This window comes from Helianthus annuus, chromosome 16 (assembly GCF_002127325.2).
Source record: "Helianthus annuus cultivar XRQ/B chromosome 16, HanXRQr2.0-SUNRISE, whole genome shotgun sequence".
In the NCBI taxonomy this organism is placed as follows: Eukaryota; Viridiplantae; Streptophyta; class Magnoliopsida; order Asterales; family Asteraceae; genus Helianthus; species Helianthus annuus.
This window is the reverse complement of record NC_035448.2, coordinates 23,273,101-23,282,842: the sequence shown is the minus strand read 5'-3', so window position 1 is coordinate 23,282,842 and position 9,742 is coordinate 23,273,101. Positions and strand designations below refer to the sequence as shown.

Genomic DNA, 9,742 nt, shown 5'->3' with positions numbered 1-9,742 from the left:
CAATATGAAATGTTTTGTCATGTTAAGGGAGAGTCATTAACCTAACAGTTTGAAAGGTTTAGTTGTCAAATTAGTGAGCTAAAACTGGTTTATGTGGAATATGCTATCTCAACTTTAAATAGTAGGTTCCTTAGATCATTACTAGAAAAGTGGGACATTATAGCCTTTATTACTAGAAATTCAGTTGGGTTTAAGGAGATGAGTTTGACTCAACTTCACGGTAGGCTCCTCAATTATGAGAGAGAGCTTAACCAGAAAAAGAAGTTACAAGAGTCAGGGAAAGTAGCTGATGATTACTCTTTTGGTAATACAACACTTTTTGGTCAGGAAGAGTCATCTGGTGGTAGTCAGGATCAGAGTTATGATCATTACATTGACATAACAGCTGGTGGCGCCTTTAACTCTGAGCCTTACTCACCCAACTATGCTTTTACAGCTAATGGGGAAAATCAGATCTCTGACAACTTATCCTTTGAATTGAATGACCTTCAAGAGTTTGACCCCACAGATCTGGAAGAGATGGACATTTTGCATCAACTTGCCTTGTTGAGTGTGAGAACAAGTGTAACACCTCAAAAATATAAATATAAATATGTAAGTATGTGATCACAATTTTATAGATAATAACTAGGAATATCAACCTAGTTAATGTAATCTGTCTAATAATAATAAAACAATAGATTATGATTATTTCCTTTTAAACTTAAACAAAAGATGAAGGGCTAATTATGAACAAAAGGGAAACTTGAATATTTAAAAAGGGTTTTATAAACAAAACACAGACACAAAATCTGTGTATGGAACGTGAAGGGCAGGAAAAGAGGGGCAAAAACCCTAACTTGTGCAATCTTCACAGAATCGACCAAATTAAGAAGAAATCGTGATTGCATGTCTTGTGAATAAGAATCAGTAGCATCATCTTGTCAAAAGGTATGTTATAAACCTTGTAATTTGTAAAATAGAACATCTTAATGAACATTAAGATATTGATTAATGAGGTTATTGTAAAAATTGATGTTTAAATTGAAGTCCTTACATGATTTGGGATAAACCCTTGACGTTTGATGATGAAACAAGTGCTATAATAGGTGCTTGAAACTAGTAACCTTGAGTTTGTAAGTGGGTGTTGAGAAATAGGGATGAATCTATGGTTAAAATGGAGTTGTGAACTCCTAATGAACTAAATTGTGTACTAGTGCGCCTATAACGACTAACTTGTTTGTTAGATTTAAAAAAAAGGTATTGGACCTCTAAATTTGATTAGTATAACTAGTTGAGGAAATCGCACATAAGATGTTCGATAAAATGTCTAAATGAATGAATATTGTGTATGTGAACACACGGTGATGTGATAAACGAATTTGATTGCTTTAAACATGAACCGGAATGTGTTAATAATCTGAGTTGCGTTTTCTAGGCAACTAGAGTGGAACTTCGGAAGGACAAACTGGGGCGGACACGCGCCAAAAAGGAAAGCTCTAAGGTACGTGGTTTTATATACTTCGTATGATATTATTAGTAGACTTGTTTTGATTGAATGTTGATTTATAAAGTGATAATGGTGATATTCGGATCATTCATAAGTGATGGTCTTCGCAAGAATGAACCGAATAAATTAAACATTGTATGATAATGGACTTGGTGAGTTCATAAGTGAAAGGATTTGCTTGAATAACCAAAACTAATTGAATGCGTAAACCGAGTAAGGGAACGCATGTTATAGACGATTTATTTGTGATATGAGTGAAGATAAGTTCTTGTTTGGTTAAAGTAACCAAACGGGTCAAAAGCAAAGTAAAATCGCAAGCCGAGTAACGGATGCATAAATATAAGATTAGAAAATTTGGAAAATGAATGATATCCGTAAGGAGCTAATCCTTACTATGAGAATGTTAATAAAATGATTAAAATTGTTAACGGGTCAAAATAATGGCATGAATTGATTTTGTGCCAATAAAACAAGGTATAAGAATTATTATTTTGGATGATGGATTCCTACCCTAAATTGTGGGGAATCAAATTACGATCGCATGGAATCAAAAAATGAAGGAAAACGGATTTGTAACGAAAAAGTTATGAGGATTTAAGCGAAAAAAAAAATAAAGAGTTAATTACACAAATGGGTCCTGTGGTTTATACCTAATTTCGCCTTTGGGTACTAACTTTTTATTTTAACAGATTTAGGTTCTATGGTTTCAATTTTGTAACAACTTTGGGTACTAACACCAAAATTAGTTAATTAATGACTAAAATACCCTTGCATTTTTTTAAGTTTATCAAATGTAACACATTTGGGTACTAACACCTAATTTTATTTAAGTTTAAATCAATTTTACAAAATCTATTTATTTTTTTTATTTTCATCTTTTTATTATATCTCTTAATTAACATAAAGTCAATTTATTTTTTTATTTTCATATTTTTATTAAATTTCTTATTTAACATAAAATCTACTTGTTACACCAGTATTTTTTTAAATAGATTTTATATATAAAATCTACTAGCTATATAGTTTTATGTAAATTAAATTTCTTACTAGTTTTAAATAATGTAAACCTTACTCGTTTTGAATTTTGGATATATATGATTGATAATAATAATAATAATAATAATAATAATAATAAATATCTTTCATGTAAAAAAATTAAGCCATTTTTAACTCGTTTTTTGTTCATTTACATTTTACTATTTTAGAAAGATATTTAATTTACATAAAATCTACTAGTTGCACCACTAAAATCTACTAGCTATATAGTTTGATGTAAATTAAATATCTATTTTACAAAAAAAAAAACGAGTTAAAAAAAGGCTTAAATTTTTTTAGTTTTATCTAAAATACCTAGCTAGATAGTTTTATGTAAAATAAATATCTTTCTAAAATAGTAAAATGTAAATGAACAAAAAAACAAGTTAAAAAAAGGCTTAAATTTTTTTACATGAAAGATATTTATTATTATCAATCATTTCAATCCAAAATTGAAAACGAAAATTTAATTTACATAAAACTATATAGCTAGTAGATTTTATTTAAAAAATCTATTTAAAAAAATACTGGTGTAACAAGTAGATTTTATATTAAATAAGAAATTTAATAAAAATATGAAATAAAAAAAATAGAGTTTATGTTAATTAAGAGATATAATAAAATAATGAAAATAAAAAAATAAATAGATTTTGTAAAATTGATTTAAACTTAAATAAAATTAGGTGTTAGTACCTAAATGTGTTACATTGATAAACTTAAAAAAATGCAAGGGTATTTTAGTCATTAATTAACTAATTTTGGTGTTAGTACCCAAAGGTGTTACAAAATTGAAATTATAGAACCTAAACCTGTTAAAAAAAAGAAGTTAGTACTCAAAGGCGAAATTATATATAAACCACAGGACCCATTTGTGTAATTAGCTCAAAAATAAATAAATAAAGCTGCAGTTGGGCCAACCGTAGGCTACGGTTCAGACCGTAGCTTACGGTCCAACAGTTCTGTTTTTGAGTTGTACGAACCGTAGGCTACGGTTCAAGCCGTAGCTTACGGTCCAGCAGTTCTGTATTGGACATTAATATCTACCGTAGGCTACGGTTGGCAAACCGTAACCTACGGTTGGTTTGAAGCAAAAATTTTGATTTCGTTTGTTAGATTGTTTTGAGCTTCCGGGTCCGTTTAGATGGGTTCTAAGGTCTCAATTACTAACGTTAGTGATAAATTTATAATGAAGGTGTGTTTAAACTTAGGATGAGTGAAGATCAAGCTCCAAAGTGAACCGAACACAAAGAAATTCAAGCTTCCGCAATGGTCTAAGATGTTTTTGTTAAACTAAAACTATCATATGTTATCTTTTGGATGTTTCAAATAGGAATTTAAAGTTTGTAAACTAATCTAATTAGGTTAAGTATTCATAACCTATGAAGCTTTTTATGCATTTTGTTAAATTAATAGAATGGGTATTACAACAAGCAAGTTTTATAAAAGAACTGGTAGGAAGTTTCCAGGGTTGCATGGGAATTTGAAGGTTGGGTTGGATAAATCAAAGATTTAGTGCTATAAGTGTAATTGGCTTGGACATTTTGCTAGGGAATGTAGGAATCAAAACAATGGACCTATAATCACTCACCCTAGTCCAAGACCTCAAAACACCCAAAGCACTGTCCATTATTCCCAATATACCCCTGCATCTCATATGCAAAACACTGCTCATTTTGCACACCGTATAAACGTTGTTCCTGTCCAGTATGTCCAAACCACTGTTCCTCAAATTCAGTATGTTCAAGCCCCTGCACCACAGGTTCAAGTGCAAACTGCACCACAAGCTGCACAAACTTCTGCCCAACTGAGGCCATTCAACAGAGCTTCTTTACACAAGACTTTGTTGATTGGAGTAACTTACCTGAGGATTTATCTGATGAAAATTTTGCTCTAGTTGTTAATTTTGATGAATTTTGTTTTATGGCACTAGAAACAATATCAGAAGGGCCTGAATCTGAGGAAGTAGAGTCCAGATCTGAAGTGGTAGAAGAAGTTGCTGAAACAGATGTTACAACAGATATTGTTGGTGAACAGATGTTAGAAGAAAAGGTTGTTGAACCTCTGTTGGAACCTTTGGCTAACCCATGGGATTCCAGTGTGTGGGATGGTGAATGTGATTGTGCCATGATGGCTACTGCTGTAACACCCCGAAAAAGGGTTTGATAGTCAAACCACGTTAATAATAATGAACGGGTGAAATACCGTTAGTGGTAAAGAAAATTAACCCGATAGATATTAGGATTTAAAATAAATAATCCTAATGATAATTAAAAAGAAAATAAATTGTAGAGTTAAATGCCATTTTAGTCCCTGTGGTTTTGGCCATTATGCCAGTTTAGTCCAAAGGTTTCATTTTTAACCTCTGGGTCCAAAAAGGTTTCACAGTTGCCATTTTAGTCCACTTGGTTAACTTCATCCATTTTTTCTGTTAACGAGAAGGCCAATTCGGTCATTCTGTATGTAACTCTGTTACCTAAAAGGGTAATTCAGCCATATAAAATGACCGAATTGGCCTTCTCGTTAACAGAAAAAATGGATTAAGTTAACCCAGTGGACTAAAATGGCAACTGTGAAACCTTTTTGGACCCACAGGTTAAAAATGAAACCTTTGGACTAAACTGGCAAAATGGCCCAAACACAGGGACTAAAATGACATTTAACTCTATTTGTATAAGAGGTCTGAGTTAACGGGACTTAAAAAAAGTGGGTTATAATTTCCCCGAACCCACTAAGTTAACTAGGAGTGTTTAACCTAGTTAGTAAAAAGAAATATTGTTGGAATTAGTAGGTTGTGGCCTACTTAATAACCAACTAAAAATTGAGGGACTAAATGTGGTAAACTTGAAACTGATGTTATTTAAAATAACTTATACAAAAAACACACACACACACACACACATAAGTGTTGTTGGTGCATATTTCGTACGTCTGCCACTGTGCGAATAGTTAGATAGAGCGTGTGTTGAATATTTTATAGAATAGGATCAGTTGGACACGGTATTGATACTGTAAAGGTCCATCCGGACGGATGGACAACATATAGTCCATACCCCATCCGAATGTATAGGTTTGACATTGTAAAGTCCATCCGGACGGATGGACACTAGCTCACTCGGACATGTGTAGGTTGTTGCCTATAAATAGGGAGTTGGGGTTCCCATTTAGACAAGCTTTTTGGTTCCCAGAGGGGACATGATGTCCAACTAGTCTCATGGTGCTGTAACTTTCAGATATGAACAAGAAACCAGATTATAAGTGACTGCTCGGTGTCGTATCTATCTTCTACTCCTTTCTTAGTAATAATAAACGCACCGAACACGTCGTATTGGGATCGAGGCTCCGTCAAACTCTCCGGTTCCAGGAATAGCAGTGGTATTAGAGCTACGGTACCGATTTAATCGATCTAATAGTTGGTTAAATCACCCAAGCTCATCAATTTTGGGTTAAACGAGAGTTTTGACGTTAAAACAGAGAAAATCATCAAAATAAAGGTCGATTCACGGATGGTTTTGGAATTGAAGCCATCATTCTGTTCGGAATTGATTCACGCATAATCCTATGAAGTTTCATCATGAAATTCACACTAATAAAGATTCCGGAGAGAAAAAACGTGATTTGGAGTGTTCTTGAGCTGTTAGAACATATCCGATCGAATGACCATCCGAACCATATCATTATCTTTTGTTTGAATGACCAGTTGGTTTTCACTCGAATGACCATCCGATCGGATGACCATCCGATCCACAAACACAAGTTTGTCCCTTTTGCCATTCGGTCGAATGGTCATCCGGACAAGAAAACCCATTCGATCGAATGGTCGTTCAACAACATGCCATTCGAACAGATGATCAAATGCCTAAAAAATGCATTTTTTGATCGCAACGACGAGGAGAGTCTCCAGAAAAAATTTGGTGATTGAAAATTTTTTCGGGTTTTTAATGACCAAGCTGGGTTGTTCGGGGACATCGTCTGGGGCTTCAGTGATCATATTTGATGATGCAATCACAGATTGTGGAAATTAGTGGGGTAGTCATGATACTGGTGCAGAATGTTTATCATTCAGGTTATCTGACTATTTATGGGCCAAAACGTAAAATCCGCAATGATGAAAAACTGACGTTTGGGGAAAATTGTCATATTTTCGGCATAGTCGAGTATTTCACAGATAAAAGAGGACTAAATCGCTCATTTTGAGGGGGAATTCAGTAATAGAGACGTCAGAATTTGCAAAAATGAGAGGGAATAAAAATTTCAATGTCATATGTTGAAATTCCGGCATTTTTGAAATTCGTGACACTGCAACAGTATTCGGGTGGTTTCGACTTCGGATTGTCAGGAGGAATGTGAATCTGATCGTGGGTATTAGCTTCCGAGATTAAGATGACCCGAGGTGTTGATATCTGATCGTGGACGAAAGCATCGGAGATCTGAGAGTGATTGTGGATGCTAGCTTCTGAGATCTAGATTATCCGAGGAGATGAATCTGATTGTGGACGAATGCTTCGGAGATCGGATTACATTACCAGATGATTTGTTTTCCAATGAAGATTTGCTGATTGTGGAGAATACCATTTACACGGAACTGTCATTCTTACGGTGCGTTAACGTTGATCACGGTAAACGGGATATCAGATCTTCACGGGGAATCACGGATTTGAAGTTAAGCAGTGGGGTGTTTGAAGTTTCTATCAATTGCCGGTTGAGTTTTGTACATTCTTAGATCGAGCAAGCGGAATGCGAGATCGTGGTGCTTACATGTCATATAAAAAACTGAGCTCGGACGCGGTTAAAGCTGAAACAGAGGATGCTGCATTGACTAGTTTCAAATTGGTGATTGTTCATGAAGGTTGCAGTTTAGTAAATCAGAGGAGAGTCGTGAACTGTGCAAAAGACCTGAAGATTCATTTCAGGGGGAATTGGTGCTTTACTCTGTCAAAGCAAACCTGAATCATCAATCGAGGGGGAATCTATTGTCAGGTTTCAAGATGCATGATTGAAGTTGAAGAAAAGTTGAAGATTGCAGAATATTCAAACACGGCTCAAGGTTCTTAAAGTGTTAGAGATGATTCGACAGTGACAGCCGAGGGGGAATATGTTGGTGCATATTTCGTACGTCTACCACTGTGCGAATAGTTTGATAGAGCGTGTGTTGAATATTGTATAGAATAGGATCAGTTGGACACGGTGTTGATACTGTAAAGGTCCATCCGGATGAATGGACAAGTCCATACGGACGGACGGACAACATATAGTCCATACCCCATCCGAATATATAGGGTTGACATTGTAAAGTCCATCCGGATGGATGACCATCCGGATGGATGGACACTAGCTCATTCGGACATGTGTAGGCTGTTGCCTATAAATAGGGAGTTGGGGTTCCCATTTGGACAAGCTTTTTGGTTCCCAGAGGGGACATGCTGTCCAACTGGTCTCATGGTGCTGTAACTTTCAGATATGAATAAGAGACCATATTATAAGTGACTGCTCGGTGTCGTATCTATCTTCTACTCCTTTCTTAGTACTAATAAACGCACCGAACATGTGGTATCAGGATCGAGGCTCCGTCAAACTCGCCGGGTCCTGGAATAGCAAGTGTGTTTTGGTCGATCAAAACCACAGAGCCAAGAAGGAGTTCCCTTCAAGCCCTAAACTCACAAGAATCCAACGAAATCGAAGATAAATAAAGCTAAAATTTGGGGCTTTTAATAAAATCGCGATCACCAAGCTTACGGGATCACAAGGTATGTTCAATTTTCATCATTTGGTGTTATCTTGAAATTTTGATAAACACTCATAATTGAAATTCATGCTTGAATATCGAATGTATGAGTGTTGTTACGTTGAAACCATGTCTAGGAGCAAACCCTAGTTAAAAGTTTGATGATATAGTGATGAAAACTATGAAATTGATAATCACCCATATATGTGTTAAGTGGTTTTTAGATCAAAGTGATGAACACAAGAATTTGTATGCTAAATTGTAGAAAAAACATTGATGTTATGATGCAAGAATTGATATTGTTCATGAGTGCTAGACATAAGGGTTCGATTTAATGATTGGAACTTGGTTAAAAAGATTAGTCATGAACTAGATAGAAGAGGTATAGAAATCATGCCCGCAAGGTGTTTGTTAAAATGCCTAAACGAATGTTGATATGTTGAAATTGTGAGAGAAACACGTAATTGGTTAATTTGACTAATTACGTGTGATATGATATAGTATGGGTTCTAAACATGATGTTGATTTAAACTTAATTGTGCATATCATATGATCAAAGGTAGTAGACTTTTGAAAGTCAAACTAACCAATGATGAAGTCGGATAGTAGTTTCGACATAAAATCCGTAAGATGGAATAGTCGTAAGTAAGGATGACTAAATCTAAGCGTCTTAGGAATTATGATGATAGTTTGATGCTTGACAAGCTAGGTGGAGGCTTGAGAAAGAAGCGAGTCAAACGGATCAAGTACGCAGAAAAGTGCATAATCGGATACAAGGTAAGTAAAGCTTACACTTTTCTATTAGATTATTTACTCGTTGAAGTTGTTATGATTATGATAAAACCGTAAATTAATTATGGTGACCCGACGCGAAATAATATGGGTCGAAATAAGTAAAAAAGGGTAAAACGGTAATTTGGTCTTGAGTAGACCGAATAAACAAAGAGTTTTGAGAAAAGACATATTATGGGGTAAATCATAATGAGTAAAAAGGGTAATATGGTAATTGGCCACGAGCTAACGGACCAATAATTGGTTTTGAAAAAGACTCTCTACGGCGTAAAACATGATAAGTCAAAATAATTAAGAAATGATTTTTAGCAATATGATAACACGGTGTAAACCGGAACGGGTACATGAATGGGATGGTAAATAAATACCATCTTACGATGAATAAATGGTCAAATGGATTAAACGGGTCAAAAGGTGATGAAATCACCAATTGACATTAGTGATTAATGTTGTTGTCGAGTTTTATGCTGACAGGAACGAATAGTGCGTGAGACGCCATTGTTATTAACTAACAACTTATATGATGAGGTATTAAAACGGGTCAATACTTTTACCGAGCCAGGTATGCGTAAATAAAATTGTAGTTAAACGTGTGATTTTGGTCAAATAATTGTTAAAAGCCTTCTTCGTGAAAGGAGGGACTAATGATGACCAAAACGCCCTTGATCGATAAACCGGGCAAACGACCCTTAAGGGTTGGTTAG

General features: G+C 34.9%; 1 long non-coding RNA gene across 1 annotated transcript; it reads left to right on the top strand.

Moving 5' to 3' along the window:
* The first annotated feature begins 805 nt into the window (after nucleotides 1-805).
* On the top strand, nucleotides 806-3,834 carry LOC118488481. Its single transcript, XR_004884992.1, has 3 exons — nucleotides 806-930; nucleotides 1,418-1,483; nucleotides 3,717-3,834. It is a non-coding gene; the product is annotated as an uncharacterized LOC118488481 (long non-coding RNA).
* The last annotated feature ends 5,908 nt before the right edge of the window (nucleotides 3,835-9,742 follow it).